Below are 16801 nucleotides of genomic sequence, written 5' to 3' on the forward strand. Positions count from 1 at the left end.
TTCGGAAAAAATAGAAAAAAATGAGGTACTTATAAGTTGCGAACAGGTGATCAGATCTTAATGAAGTTTGATATCTAGAAGGGTCTTATGCTTTAGAACTCTCATTTTAAATCTTGACCAGATCCGGTGACATTGACGATGTCACCGGACGTGCTAGGACGATAAAAATTGGTAGGCGTGTCAGAGAGCTGCACAAATTGACTTGATAAGGTCGTTTTCCCTGATTCGATTATCTGAGGGCTGAAGACAGAGGAAAAGTTAGAAAAACTGAAGTATTTTCAAACCTTTGAGGTTTGAAAAATTGAGGTTTTACCTCAAAAATTTGAGGTAAAAATTTGAGTTGGGTGATTGGATCTTAATGAATTTCGATATTTAGAAGGACTTCGGGACTCTGGGCTCATATTCTAAATCCTGACCGGCATTAACCCTCTGATTTTCTTTTTAAAGCAATCTGTTGATTCTTAGAATTTTGCTAGAGCTCATACCATATGAGCTCTAGGCTCTTGGCTCTTTCGACCTCGTTACAAGTGCCATAAGAGCTCTTAGCTCTTGTTAAATTTGGCAGCCGCTATTATAAAAAACTTGGTAAAGAAGTTTAGTTCAAAGGAAAACTGATTTACCAATTTTCCCTAGCTTTTATAGATGTATAGAGTTTTGTAATTTTTCCCGTAACCGATTTAAACGATACATTTCATTTTCACTGTCCTTGGTAATTTGAGAAAACCCCTGTGTTGAGTAATTTAGAACTGGATTTGCCATAAGTTATAAAGAAATAAGTTTCTAAGATATTAAGTATGAAAAATATTTTGGTATTATAACTTCTAGTTAAATAAATATAGTTGAAATAAATTAAAATAAATTCATAATTTACTTAAAATAAATAAACTTAAAAGTGATAAAGTACTGAGGTATTAAAGATATTGAGATTCTAATAAATCTATCAGACTATTCTCTTGCTTTTTGTCTACTATATTTTTACTTCATTTTAGTTACAAATAGAAATATCTTTTGATCCGAAGAATAATTTACCATATATCTTCAACCACAACAAACTCAGTATTTATAAAACTGAACAGACTCTGTCAACCAGCACATGTACATCGAATGGGGCCTAGTCATGGTCTAGAAAACCAGTGCCTCCTAAAATTTTTAAAATGGTAGACTAAAAATTCTCTTTTGTGCGTTCCCCTCCTAAGGACAGGGTCCTATGTTTACTTACATGTTCTGTGCAATTCTTTTCTGTGACATGACGGCTTTAAATACCCACGAGGTGGCACACAATGTTTCTCACATAGACATTCTTCAAGAGCCGTCCTGGCTGAGTGGTTGGCGCTGGCGTGGGAATTCTTTGTCCAAGGGGCACGTAATCAAATCCGTTTGTGACCAGTTATTTAGTTTGGGAGGGGGGTCAGTGGCGTGACTCTGTAAGCTCAGCCAGAGTCGACCCAGCTCTAAATGGGTACCTGGAGAAATCTGGGGAAGGTGAGCAGGAAGGGTGTGTGAAAGCACAGAATGGCTGGCTCCTAACCCCCCATTGCATTTCCTGGCTGAAGGGCCATGAAAAGGGGATCAGCACCGCCAGTTTGGACCTCAAGGGTCTAATGTTAGTGCTTAAGGGTCTACTTACTTACTTTTACTTTTATTTACTTTAATTCTTCAAGAGATTTACCGCAACATAATTAAAATTTTTCACGTCACGTAAATCAAATGCTTTCTACCACTATTAACATTTAAATAGCGACAAGAATCAAAATTTCCAAGAAGATCTTCCTCGACATTTTGTTCTTAGGGTGGAAAAGGCCCAATGCGGTAATTAAGTGGCGTAGTGCTCAAAGTCTGTATAAAACAGAACCCTCTTTTATAAATACATAAATAAGAATAGAAAGTAGGACCGTCATTTAAGATAATCGAGTTGATTTTAGTCATCGTCCTGGGCCAAAGACACTTCCGAGCTTTTTGATTGGTCAAAGGTCGGGAAAACTAGTTGTTTTTCCTAGTGGAATCGAGACTTAAAAATTACCTCAAATGTTGAATTTACAGAATAATATTACTAATTACCAACAGGTAGAGTCACTAGGCAGGTCCTTAATTTGATATGAGGCAGGGGGAGCAACTGCCCCTGAAATCTCAGTTTGTCCTCTAGCTGAAATTTAGCCTCTTCAGAAATCTCGTCAAAACTACGATAAACCTTCATAATTAAAGTGTCCACAGAAACTTGTCAGTCCTGGGTCTAGCACGATGCTATAGCATACATCTAATGGTATAGTGTATTTGCGTAATAGGGAATGTTTTCTCCATGATGCAGGTGTCTGTTACATTATAGTTTCTTTGATTCTTCAAAAAACCATAAGGGGCACGTCAAATCATGATTCCTTTTAAGGTTACGTAATAGGTTTTGTGTAGATATACAATTGTTCAATAATAGAGAGTTTCTTTGTCTTCGGTTGGCACATAATAAGGACAGTTTATTTTTAATTGTTATGTAATAGGGAATATTTTTTCAAGACGCAGATGCTTGTTGAAGAACAGAGAGTGTTTTTTCTTAAAAACCCGAAAAGGGCCAGGGAAAAATCTTCAGGGCACGCTAGTGGGGGACCTTCAAGACACAGGACCCTACCGAGCAATCCGACAGGCCCCTAGCGACCAATTCAAATGGAGCCCTAGTGAGCAATTCCAACGGGGCCCTTGTTACCAATTTCACTGGAATCCCTAACCTAGCTACCAAGGCCCCAGCATTCAATTCCAACTATTCATCCCAGATTTTAATATCACCGAAACCCCTAGTAACCCTTACCCCCAGGGCCCCTAACAACCTTTTTTGTCGGAAGCTCCACCTACCCTAACCCAGCAAAATTTTCTACTGGGAGAACCTAGCAGTAAATTCCACTGATGGGGAACCCTAGGGAGCAATTCCAACGGGGACTCTTAGAAATCAATTCTAACGGGGCACCTAGCAAGTAATTCCATTGGAAATCCTAGCAAGTAATTCCAACAGGGCCCTTATAAAACCAATTCTAACGGTCCCTAGCAAGCAAGTCCAACGGAGCTCTAATATCCAGTTCCAACGGGAGGCCCCTAGCAACCAAATTCATCGAAAAGATGTCTTTCAAGACCTTTCAAAATTTCTTTGGATGTTATCTAATAAGGGAATGTTTACTGGTGTTAAGGATGACGCAATCAAGCCTGACATGCTAGACTTCAGGGGCCCTTGGGGGATCCTCGCTTGTACCTGAGGAGGGAGCAGACGTGGGCTGTTACGTAATGACAATGCAAACGCGGGTGGTTTTAAAATACTTTAAGAAATTGTCTTCTTCTTTCCTTGCGTTTTCTTTAAGAGAACCTTTATAACCTAAAGATTTTTTGTCCGCATTAAGATTTGAAAAGGATTGCCCCTCAATGGAATGGAGTGATAGAATAGTGGACTATGAAAGTCTTTCTAATATTATTATTCGAAGCAAACTTTTTACATGATAACCAATTGCTTGCAATGGGAAATTACCTGCCTGCCTTCTAGAACGGTTAAATGGTTCATATGTTTTCAGCCCTATCCACATGTGAGCACACAAGCATCCCAAAACTATTAGTTTTTATGGGATTTTTTATTACGATGTACCTGCATGGTACAGCGTTATTCATTTTTTAAAGTGACTTAGACAGGATAATTTAATTATTGAACCAGTGAGATGCTATATAGAATTGGTTTTAGATATTTCGTTGCGTAAATGACTACATATTGAAAATTCATCCTGGAACAAGAAATCTAAAGAATGAAGGCTTGCTATTGTACATACAACTTTTATTTATAAAACCAAATTTACAAGCATTTTTAAAACGAAGAAAAGAGCAATTGAAGCACAAGAAACAGAAAACTAAGGGTAAAAAAGACTATAAAGGATAAACTATAAGAAAAAGAACCATGAACTAAGAAACGGTGAGGACCCTAGTCACCATTTTCAGGAGAAAGTCGCTATCAGATATAAATTTAAACCATATTAAGAGTTATTTCTGAGAGTGTTTTATGAAAATGCCAAGTTTCTACTACTCCATTGGATTTACCTACCAGAAAAAAGAGACACATTTTTTTCTTCGGTTGTTTCTGAGAGGTTTTAATAGAAATGCAACGCTTCATTAAGCCAAGACTATGCATATTCCTATCACCGTTACAATATGTGGCAAACGCACCCTAGCAAGAAGCTCCAGGGGGGTGGCTTTTAAAGATAAATTTGAATTATATTAAGAATTGTTTTTGAGAGACCTTATTGAAAATGCCTTGTTTTTTTTACTGCGTGCTAGATTTCGATCTCCCTCCGCCAAAAGATTCTTTTAATACCTTCCATCTTAACTATAAGCGGTAGAACATATGATTCCAAAACATTCACACAACTATGGCCATATGTGGCTGGCCTGTGGCACCCCTGTAATACATTTTATCATTCTTAAGACATTTCATTGCTTGGTAATCCCCCTGGTCATTCACAATACCTTGGAAATATATGGCTCCCCTGTGACATCCTTATGATACATATTATCATTCTTAACACATTTTCCAAACATTTTCTTGATAAAATGAGGCTTAAAGTCCACTGATTCGTGTTTTTGCATGCACCTCGTCAATTTGATACCCGAACGCCAATTCATGCCACCATGGCAATATGTGGCTAACTCCTTGGCATCCCTGTAATACATATTATCTTTCAAAAGATATTTCTCATGTATTTTCTTGTTAAAAATCATGCTTAAGGTCAATTGATTTGTGTTTTTGCAAGCTATCCCTGAAAATGATGGTCCCTGCGACGATTCATGCCACAATGCCACACTATGACTGGCTGTATGACACCCATTATTATTCTTAAGACAGTTTTTAGATATTTACTTGATAAAATTATGATTAAAGCTCATTAATTCTTGTTTATAAAAGACCATCTTTTTGATAAACCATGTCATTTCATGCCACTGTGCCACACTTTTACTAGCCTTCTGGCCCTTCTAATCATTCATTAGACATTTGTCATATTTTTCTTTTTACAAATCATGCTTAAAGTCTATTGCTTCTTTCTTTTGCAAACCACCCTCGACTTGATATCTCCTGCGGCAATTCACTTAAATGACAATATGGCTGACCCTTATTATCACCATGATGCATATTATTTTCATATGATATTTCCAGGTATTTTAGTGTTAAAAATCAGTCTTAAAGTCAATTCATTCTTGATTGCAAGCCAACTCTCAGCATGATGCTTCAAAGATTCATACCATCATGCCACACTATGACTGGCTCTATGGCACCCCTTGTCCTTCCTAAAATATTTTTCAGATGTTTACTTGATAGAATTGTGCTTGAAGTCCATTGACTTGCGTTTCTAAAAGCCTCCCTTGTAATAAACAATGTCAATTCACGCCACCACTCCGAACAATTACTAGCTTCTTGCTTCCCTCATTATTCCTAACACCTTTTCTAGATATTTTCTTCTTAAAAAGCATGCTTAAAGTCCAGTAATTCGTATTTTTTTCAAGCTATCTAGTCCAGGACTTTTAGCTCAAAAAAGGGTCGAACCCGGACAAAATTGCAATATAAACGAAAATGGTACCAAAATGATCAGAAAAAATTCTGTACAACATACTAAAAGTCCCCATAAATCCGAGTGGGGCGAGTACCCGAAAAACAGGGGAAAAGGGGGAATTGCGGGGGAAAATGGGAAAAATGCCGAACATGCCCAGAAAATAGTTTAAAGTGAGTTTTCTGGGGTTTTCACATACGCTGATTACGAAATTGACATCTAAAATTCAGTATAGAAAAAGAGTACTACGGAAAACGGGGGAACAGGGGAAAGAGGGGAGAAAAGAGAAGAATACAGGGTAGGGGTAGAAAGCGGTTTGGAAGATATTTTCTGGGGTATTCCTATCTGGTGATTATGAAATTGAGATATAAAATGATATACAAAAATCGATTAACATAAAACGGGTAAATGGGGGGGGGGAGGGAGGGGAAAAAGGAAAATATACAGGGTAGGGGTAGAAAGCATGTGGAAATGTGTTTTCTAGGGTTTTTCTATCTGCTGATTATAAAATTGACATCTAAAACAAAGTTAGAGAACAAATACAGGAGATCTATAGAGGTTCGGCTACCCCATAGGTTCGGAAAAGGCAAAAAAAAATTCGAGAAAGAAATACGGAAAAATACTGAAATTACATTATTCCGTATTCCTCGCCGTTATCGACAAGCGCGTGGGTTCGTCAACATAATCCTGTTCTAATTCGACATCCAGTAAGAGAAGTAAGGTAGACTAGTCACCGCGGAGTTCCAGTGCCGACGACAAAACCTATCCTGACGGAATGATATCTAGCGGATCCAATAGTCCCCAGTCTGTTGGCTGCTTCAGCAAGTACCTTGGAAGATTGGTGATACTTATGATTCAATCTGTGACAGCTATGTTAGTTTCGTTACTCGACGCTGTACCTCCCCTACTGTTGTCTTCGATGGATACAGCGCTGGTCCAACCACGAAAGATGCTACGCACAACCGACGGTGTAAGGGAAGCCAGCATCAAGTGATCGATTTCAGTTTAGGGATGAAGCTCCAGAAAAAGAAGGAAGAGTTTTTGAGCAACTCTCAGAACAAACAGCGAATTATAAGCTACATCGGGGAAAAACTCAGAGCCAAAGGATTTGAAGTCGTCCATGCGAAGGACGATGCTGACTATCTAATCGTGAAGACTGCCGTAACGAAAGCAGAAAACTCTGAAACAATAGTTCTTGGCAACGACACTGACCTTCTGATTCTACTCTTGTATCACCTCCCGCCTAATGCAAAAACACTTTACTTCGAATCGTCAACGAACGCAAAAGAAGCGATAACAAGGTTCTGGTGCCTCAACGAAGTGCAAAAAAAATGGGAGAAGTATCCAGGCTGCTTCTGGTAGGGCACGCACTCTTGGGATGTGACACGACCTCACGAGTTTTCGGACTTGGAAAGCAAGCTGTGCTACCTCTTTTGAAGAAGAGCGAAGTGTTCAGAAAAAAATGCAAAGTGTTTCTGGATGAATCATCGTCCAAAGATGAAATTGTGAAAGCGGGTGAATATCTTCTCCTCAGCTTGTATAAAGCACGACCAAACGAAGATCTCACTAAGCTGCGACATCGAATTTTCTTGGAAAAAGTTTCTTCGTCTAATACTACGGCGTTTGTTAAGCCTGAAAGGCTTCCGCCAACCGAAGCTGCAGCTTCATTCCACTCCCAGCGAGTGCGCCTCCAGGTATCCCGTTGGAAAGGGGAACCAGCTGACCTCGACCCGGCTGACTGGGGTTGGGTCCTCAGAGACCATAAATACTCACCTGTGATGACCCATTTGTTGCCCGCACCTCAGACTCTTTTGAGTGTCGTGAGATGCAACTGTAAGACAGGCTGCGAGAACTCGCGATGCAGCTGCAAGAAAAATGGATTAGCGTGTACGTTCGCGTGCGGAGAATGTCAGGGTACCAACTGCTTGAACAGGGACAACGAGATTGTCGAAGACGAGGAGCTCGACTAGTGATATCAATGCTGTGTTTTTCAAGTCAACTACACTGCCTTCGAAAGTACAAATTTTACATATAATAGCCATTTTATATATAACTGCCAAGCGGTTGTTTTCTTTATGTTTAGTAATTCAAATGGTTGTAAGAAATGTCTGTGATTCAAGAAAGCACAAGTTTGATACTTAAGCGAGTTATTTTGTCCATAGGCCTACTTATTAGCCATTAGCAGCTGGCTCAGGAGTCAGGCCTCCCTTCCCCTTTTCCGTTCTTTCCTCCAGTTTTGTTCGGTTTTCATGGTTCTCGTTTTCTTTCCTTCATTTTAGGGGTCAGTTTCGTAATCAGCAGATAGAAAAACCCCAGAAAACACATTTCCACATGCTTTCTACCCCTACCCTGTATATTTCCCTTTTCCCCTCCCCCTCCCCATTTCCCCGTTTTATGTTAATCGATTTTTTTATATCATTTTATTTCTCAATTTCGTAATCACCAGATAGGAATACCCCAGAAAATATCTTTCAAACCGCTTTCTACCCCTACCCTGTATTCTTCTCTTTTCTCCCCTCTTTCCCCTGTTCCCCCGTTTTCCGTATTACTCTTTTTCTATACTGAATTTTAGATGTCAATTTTGTAATCAGCGTATGTGAAAACCCCAGAAAACTCACTTTAAACTATTTTCTGGGCATGTTCGGCATTTTTCCCATTTTCCCCCGCATTTCCCCCTTTTCCCCTGTTTTTCGGGTACTCGCCCCACTCGGATTTATGGGGACTTTTAGTATGTTGTACAGAATTTTTTTCTGATCATTTTGGTACCATTTTCGTTTATATTGCAATTTTGTCCGGGTCAAACCCTAAAAGTCCTGGACTAATCCCTCAACGTCAACGTCACTCTGCTACACTAAGACTGGCCCTCTGGCACCCCTCATCATTCCTAAGACGTTTTTTCAGAAGCTTCTGACTCCAATTTACAATTTCTGCTGGTTTTCCAACCTGGTTCAATTGATTCCCGTTCCCACTATACCTGCTCCAATCTCAAATCTAAATCTTGCTCTGGTTACGTCAGTTCCGGTTCCCCTGCTTCTATCCCCTATACCACAATTCAGACTCCACCAAATCCACTCCAAGTTTTGCGAATCCCAAGATGTCTTATGCAGCTGCCTCCGTGGTAGTCGATGGCTGGTCTTCGAAAATAGCTAGTTTAATATGAGTTTTTGATAACTGTCATCTTTACATTGGATTGCTCAGAGGCCGCAAATCCATCCCTCATAGAAATGCTCTAATAGCAATTCACGTCACTCTGTCACACTATGACTGGGCCTCTGGCACCCCTCATCTTTCCTATGACACTTTTTCAGATATTTTTTAATAAAGTGATATCCAATTCTGCTTCTCCCACTTCCGAGCCCAGGTTACAAGGGTATCACCCCCATATCTGCTGGCTTCGACCCTGGCTCAACGGATTCCCGTTCCTACTATAACTGCTACGATCCCAACTCCAAATCTTGCTCTGGCTGCTTCAGTTCTGGTTTCCCCACTTACACAATTGCACATTACAAATTAAACCCCCGATTACACAGTTCCAATTATTCCAATTCTGCTCCAAGTTTTGCTAATTCCTTGATTTTTTATGCCACTGCCACTGTGGTAATCGATGGCTTATCATCGATAATAGCTAGGTTTTTATACGTTTTCGATCACTATCATTTTTACATTGGAAGGTTAAAAACTCAAATGTAATTTTAAAAGCTGTAGATTAAATATTCAAAGAAAATGTGTGCAAATAATAAAGTTATCGTTGCGTCAAATGTTGACAATGAGAAATATTTGAAGTATGAAAGACATACTAATGGTGATGTTATTGGATATGTACGCGTGCGTTGTCATGACATTAAGGACTTAAATTCTTTTGGAAATACCGAAAAAATTCAACATTACTGATGGTGGATATGCGAGAGTACTATTTCCAGAGATTATAGTGCTAAAAGACAATGCAAGTCTAAGACTCACAGTTGATTACGAGGGGGAATTTCTTGCTAATTGTTCTGGTAAAACATTACCAGTTGATAGGTTCTATTGCAATCTTTCTGGTACTAGCATTCAAAAGAATACAAGAAGAAAGGCATACCTCTGTAGCAGTATAAGAAGCTATATCTTATCCAGGAGCCGAAGCTGCAACCTATGTAAAAATAATGTCGTAACAGACGGTGAAACCGCAATTGAAAACAAAAAGAGCACTAGCAGACATCATCAGCAAGGAGATTAAAGAAGGAATACCAACCCCAACCAAACTTTACTAGTAGCATCATGGAAACCGTGAAAACGACGAATTTCAGGAAAGTTTGTTCTCGTGGTAAAGTTATCGCAGTATTGAATGCTCGTAAAGAGAAATATTTATACTATGAAACAAGAATTCATGGGGATCGTATTGGAAATGTATGCTTGCGTTGTCATGACTGTGAGGGCTTAAGCTCCTTTAGATTAGCCAAGAATTTCTACCATCAAAATGGCGGATATGCGAGAGTAACATTTCCAGATATGACAGTGCTTAAAGAGTATGCAAATCTAAAACTTTTAGTTGAGGACAAAGCCCAACTTCTTGCTACTATTGTTAGCAACACATTACCCGTTGATAGATCCTATAACCATCTTTCTCGCATTACTATTCAAAATAAGACTAGCCAACCAACTACAGCATCAATGTCATAACGATAATCTTATCCAGGTGCCGAAACTGCAACCTAAGTGAAAATAATGTTACTGTAGACGATGAAGCCGCAAGTAAAATGAAAAGGGCATGGACAGGAAATATCACCGAGGAAATTAAAGATAAACTGATGCAACACAAAGCAAAGCAAACGTTACTAGTACTATCATGGGTTTACCAGAAGACACAGTCCAAGAACCCGATAATATCAGTGATGAATTGTATGTTGAGGTTGTGAAAAGTTGGCTATGACCCTAAAATGGAATATGTGACATATCAAGAAAAAACATAATGAAGTATTTTACGAGATGAATTCAAAGCATTCATTTTTTATGATCACATTACTATACCATTATTCTGATGAAAATATTTTTATTACATTACTTTGTTGTGTTCCCATTATTTGTAGGGTGCACTAACAACTCCAACGTTAGGAAAGTTTATTCAAAAGTCAGACACGCAAGGAAAGACAATTTCAGAGACATAGATACTGCCATCCGGCTCATAGGGGCTCTATTTGAGTCTGACAAAGGTTAGAAGTGTTTTTGCCAAAGTCAAAAGAGAGATGAGTTGGATATACAGAAACAAACAAGCACAGTCAAACAAACATAAAAAGACATAAACACACACACACACACACACGCAAACACATACATACACACACAAACACACACAAACAGACACACACACACAAACACACACACAAACGCACACACACACTCACACAAACACATACAGTCCACACACACACACATACAACATAATCACGCACACCTGTACACACGCAAACACACACACAAACAAACACAAACACATGTAAAAAACTCAGACAAACACACACACACTCACACAGACACATACAGTCCACACACACACACACATACAAACATAATCACGCACACTGTAAACACGCAAACACGCACACAAACACACAAACAAACACAAACACATCCAAAAAAACTCACACACACACACACAAACACACACAGATACATTTGGAAAAAATTTAGCCCATCTCTCTCTGATTTCTTAAAAGCCCTGCTAACGTATCTCAGTCTCTATTAGACACCCTATTTACTCTGTAGTAGTACGTATGTCTTGAAATTTTCTTTTCTTGCGTCTTTGACTTTTAAATAAACATTCTAAACGTTTGCGTTGTTAGCACACCCTAAAAATAAGGGGAGCATAACAAAGTAATGCCATAAAACTATTTTTATTGAAATAATAGTATGCGGGATATCATCATAAGAAATGATTGCTTTGAATACATCTCGTAAAATACTTTATTATGCGTTCTCTTGAAACGTCATATATTCAACTTTGGAGTCATACACAGCTTTTAGGAGCCTCAACATACATTTCATCACTGATATTATTAGGTTCATGAACTGTATCTTCTGATAAACCCATGATGGTACTAGTGACGTTTGCCGATGCCTTGTTTTCTTCAATTCATTTTTTGTGATATTTGTGTGCCAATGTTCCTTTTATTTTATTTTTGGCTTCATGTCTATTATGACAATATTTTTACATAGTTTGCAGTTTTGGTGCCTATACACGTGTTACGACGTTTGTGCTGTAGTAAGTTGTCTTCTTCTCGTCTTCTTCTGAGTGGAAATGCCAGAAACATGGTGATAGGATATATTAACGGGTAATGCGTTGCCAGCAACAGAATCAAGAAGCTGGGCTTCGTCATCACTTTCCAGTACACACTTTTCTAAAACCTTTCATCTTCATCTTTTCCAAGATATTAGCGCTTTCATGATGTTTGTGTTTCATGAATTCATCTTTAAAATCCTTGCTGATAATGCCTGATAGTTCTCTTTCTATTTTACTTGCGGTTTTTTGTCTTTTTTTAAGGCTAATACCAGAATTATGACAATAGAATCTACCAAAGGGTAATGTGTTACCAGAACTGTCAGCAAGAATCTGGCCCTTGTCGTCAACTATAATTTTATGCTTGCATTCTCTTTGAGCACTATCATCTCTGGAAATAATACACTCGTATATCCACCTTCAGTACTGTTAAATCGATATTTTCAATCAACTTTTCGATATTTCAAAGGAATTTAACTCCTTACTGTCAAGACGACGCAAGCTTACATTTCCCTAAGATCGCCGTTAGTACTTGTTTCAAAATTCAAATATTTCTCATTGTCAGCATTCAACAAGACGATAAATTTATCCTGTGCGCATAATTTCATGCAATATTTCATCCTCGCCTTATAAAATACGACGTGAGTGTTTATCCTTCGAATGTAAAAATGACAGTGATCAGAAACGTGTAATAAACTAACTATTTTGGATGACAAGCCTTCGACTAGCATAAAGACAGCTACATAAAACATCTTGGAATTTGTGAAACTTGGAGCAGAATTGGTGGAATCTAAATTATGGAATCGGGGACCGAAGTGGGTGAATCGGAGCTGACATAACTAGAGCAAGATTTGGAGTTAGGATCGAAGCTGGTATAGTTAGCAACAGAAATCAGTTGAACCGGGTGTTAAAGTCACCAGAATTGATGACCAGGGGCCAGAAGGGGGGAATCGGTACTGGATATCACTTTATTAACAGAATATCGAAAAAATATCTTAGGAATGATGAGGAGTGCCAGAGAGCCAGTCATAGTTTGGCAGAGTGATGTGAATCACTGTAGAGGGCATCACGTTAAGCGACAGCTTGCAAAAGCGCAAATAACCGGACTTTAAGTATGCTATTTAACGACAAAATATCTGGAAAATGTCTTAAGAACAATGAGGGAAGCCAGAGGGCTAGCAATAGTGTGGGGCAGTGGCTTGAATTGACGTTGCTTATTACAAGGGGGCTTGTAGAAACACGAGTCAATGGACTTTAAGCATAATTTTACCAGGGAAATATCCGAAAAATGTCTTAGGAATGATAAGGGGTTCAAAAAAGCCAGTAATAGTGTGGCATGATGGCATGAATTGCCCTTGGGAGCATCATGTTGAGAGTTGGCTTGCAAACACAAACGAATGGACTTCAAGTATAATTTTTAATGGTAAAATAACTGGAAAATGTCTTATCAAAATAATATTTATCATGGTGATACTACGGGCCCAGTCACATATTGCCATGGTGGTGTGAATTGCCATAGGATATATCACTTTGAGGGGTGGCTTACAAAAACACGAGTCAGTGGATTATAAGCATAATTTTATCAAGAAAGTTTCCGGAAATGTTTTATGAATGATAATATGCATCATGGGATGTTACAGCCCACCCAAATATTGCCATGATGGTTTGAACTGCCGGAAGGTTATACGTTGGTTGGTGTCTTGGAAAAACAAAAATCAATGGACTAAGCATAATTTCATCAAAAAACATCTGAAAAATATGTTAGGAAGGATAAAATGTATCACAGAGGTGCCAAGGGTCAGCCACGTATTGTCGTGGTTGTGTGAACTGCTCGGATTAGTATTTTTTTTCTACCAAAATTTAAGGAGGGAGGTTTTAAAAGAATTTTTTGTAGAGGGGGACTGATATCTTACACAAGGTTAAAGAAACGAGGTACTTTTGTACAGACCGCTCAGAGTAAAAACTTTTTATATAGTTTAGATTTATCTCTAATAACAACCCGAACCCTGAAAATGGCTGCTAGATTCACGCCTATCCTTAATGCATAGTTGTTTTTGCCTACATTTGTCCTTAATAAGGTTTTTTAACGTTTTTTCGTTTTTTTGTTTTAATTGCTTTTTCTATGTTTTAATAAGGCTTTGAAATATACTTATATTAATAATTGTTGTATTAGCAATAAAAAGCCTTCTTTCTTTAGATTTCTTGTTCCATGACCAATTTTCAATACATAATGATTTAAACAACGAATTATCTCAAGCCGATGCTATATAAGATCTCATTGATTCAATAGCTAATTTAACCTTTCTAGGTACTTTAGAAAATTTATAAAGTTGTAACATACAGATGCATCTAATAGAGCAAAATTCAATAGTATTTTTATGCTATTGGCTCTCATGTAGAAAGGGATGGAAACATGCAAGCCATTTAACAGTTCTTGAAGGTGGGCAGGGAATTCCTCCTTTTGTGTAATTGGTCATCATTTAAAAGATATTCCACAAATAATAATATAAGAAGGGCTTTCATTCAACTGTCTAGTGCTCCATTTCATTGAGGGGGCATCCTTTTTTAATCCTAATGCGGAAGAAAAATCTTTTAGATCCCAAAAAACCATTGAAAGAAAATGAAATCTCTCAAAGTATTATATAACAGCCCATGTGTGCATTGTCATTGCGTACCACCAACGCACTCGCTCTCCTCAGTTACAAGTGGGATCCCTCATAGGCCCCTGAAGTCTTGTATGTCAGGTATAATTGTGTCATCCTTAACATAAGTAAAAATTCCCTATTACATAACCTCCAAAGAAACCTTGAAAGATCTTTAAAAAGTCTTGTCGGGGAAATTGGTTGCTAGGGCCGCCTGATAGAATTCCATGCTAGGGCCCCGTTGGAATTGCTTGCTAGGGCTCCCTGGAGATGGTTGCTAGGGACCCTATTGAATTGCTTACTAGGGATCGAGCGCGACATTTCTTGCTAATGTCCTCGTTGGAAGTGACTGCTAGGCTCCCCTGTTGCACTTGGTTACTACAGCCCCCGCTGGGATTAGTTTCTTTGCCCCCCACTTGAATTAGTTGCTATGGGCCCCCCATTGGAATTGCTTGCAAGGGACCCTCCACGGATTTGACTGCAAGGTTATCCCCGTTAAATTAGTTTCAAATAGTTGCAGACGGAAAAGGCTGGTGGGTCAGGTTAGGTTTTGGGCCCTCATATGAAAAAGGCTGCTAGGGGCCTAGGTGGAAAAGGTTGCTACGAGCCCCAGTTATATTTGATGCTACGGCCTTGTTCAGATTTGGACGCTTCCTCCCCCAGTGACATCGGGTGCTAGGGCCCCGGTGGTTAGATTAGGCTTGGGGCCCTGTGAAATTGGTTGCTAGGGCCCCGTTGGAATTGTTCGTTAAGGTCCTGGTTAATTTGATTGCTGATTTAATTGCATGGTTGAATTGCTCGCTAGGGTCTGGCATCTTGAAGTTCCCCTACTAAATGTCGCTGAAGGTTTTTGCTTGACCCTTCAGCGGTTTTTAAGAAAAAAATCTATTATGTAACAAACTCCTGCATCTCGAAGAAAACATTCCCTATTACGTAACAATGAAAGGAAAGCACTCTCTGTTGCGTAGCCACCAAAAGTAAACAATCCCTATTAGGTGATAACCAAAGAAAAAACATTCTCTATTATGTAACATTTGCATAACTAAAAAAAATCTATTATGTAACATTCAAAGAAATAACGTAACATTCAACATTCAAGACGGGCCTCTGAAGGTTTTTTTAAGAATCAAATAATCTATTATGTAACAGGAACCTGCATCTCAAAGAAAACACTCCCTATTACGTAGGTGTTCTATACCATTACATGTGTACTATAGTATTGCACAAGACACAGGTGTGCGCAATAACGTCTTAAGGGGCTAGTAGCTCCAACAGTTCGCATCAGAGTTCCAAAGTTATTTTATTTATGCAATTTATTAGAATAGATTCAAATGAATGATCTGATCATATACAAATTACCCAATTCAAAGGGGAAAACACTGAATACTTTTGTTTCATATTTATAGTCACTCAAAATTTATAAATAACTAAATTATTAAAAATAAATTTTTCTCTTAGGCTAACTTATAATCTATGTTTTCATTTACAAGTTTATTGTTAATAATTTCAATATGTCATTGCATATATTACTTTGCAATAGCCCTTGCTATTTTGATGTTTAATATAGCCTGTGAAAATAGTTAGCCACTTATATAGTCTTTTTTCTAGTTCTTGATTGAATGATAGTTTAAGAACTACCCTCTATTGTATTTTGATTCTCTCTGGGCGACATTTGGTGTTTTGCACATTAAATTGAATAAAGCACTTCTTTGCTACGCATGATCTCTCTTGTCAGTTGAAAAGGCACTAGAAGTTTCAATTTCCTTTTAAATCAAACACCTTGACCAACACTATCACCCTTGGGTAAAAATAATAAACACTCATCTTTGACTTTTTGTTGTAATGCTCTAAATAGTACCTCAGATTTTAAGACTGTTTCATCGAACTTTCTTTGGGCTAAAATTTTCCATGAAAGTGAATTTCATCTTTTTCTGAATACTTTTTTTTTTATTTCGAAAATCTAAAGTCATGCTGTCTGAATTTATTTTAAATTAGATGGCTCTCTTTTTGTTTCATGAAATGTTCACTAAAATATCCTTCTTTTTACCATTTATTATTCTAGCCATGTGTTGATATAGGCCTAAGCTCTTTTAATCTTTAGATTAGATAAATTTTATTCTTTTTTTGTGAAGATACTGCATGTTTACTATGCCATTTTTCCTTGTTTTGTTTTTATTCTAGCCGTTTCATATAAACTCTTACAAGTCATGATTTTTGGGTATAATTAGGGTATACAATCACTTTCTGGAAACTTTCTTTTATATTGTAAAATCTAAGTAGTTGAGCAAGGTGAATCATAATACTGAATATTTCTTGGACGAATAAAACTAGATATAAGAGCATAATCC

General features: G+C 38.1%; 1 protein-coding gene across 1 annotated transcript in view; it reads right to left on the bottom strand.

Moving 5' to 3' along the window:
* Positions 1 to 16330, bottom strand: part of LOC136031379 (aquaporin-7-like) — an 85348-nt gene extending 69018 nt beyond the window's left edge. Inside the window, exon 1 of the mRNA XM_065710893.1 lies at positions 16312 to 16330. The gene's annotated coding sequence lies outside the window, so the exon portion shown is untranslated. The remainder of the gene's footprint in view (positions 1 to 16311) is intronic.
* Between the last annotated feature and the right edge of the window lie 471 nt (positions 16331 to 16801).

This window comes from Artemia franciscana, chromosome 9, assembly GCF_032884065.1.
Source record: "Artemia franciscana chromosome 9, ASM3288406v1, whole genome shotgun sequence".
In the NCBI taxonomy this organism is placed as follows: Eukaryota; Metazoa; Arthropoda; class Branchiopoda; order Anostraca; family Artemiidae; genus Artemia; species Artemia franciscana.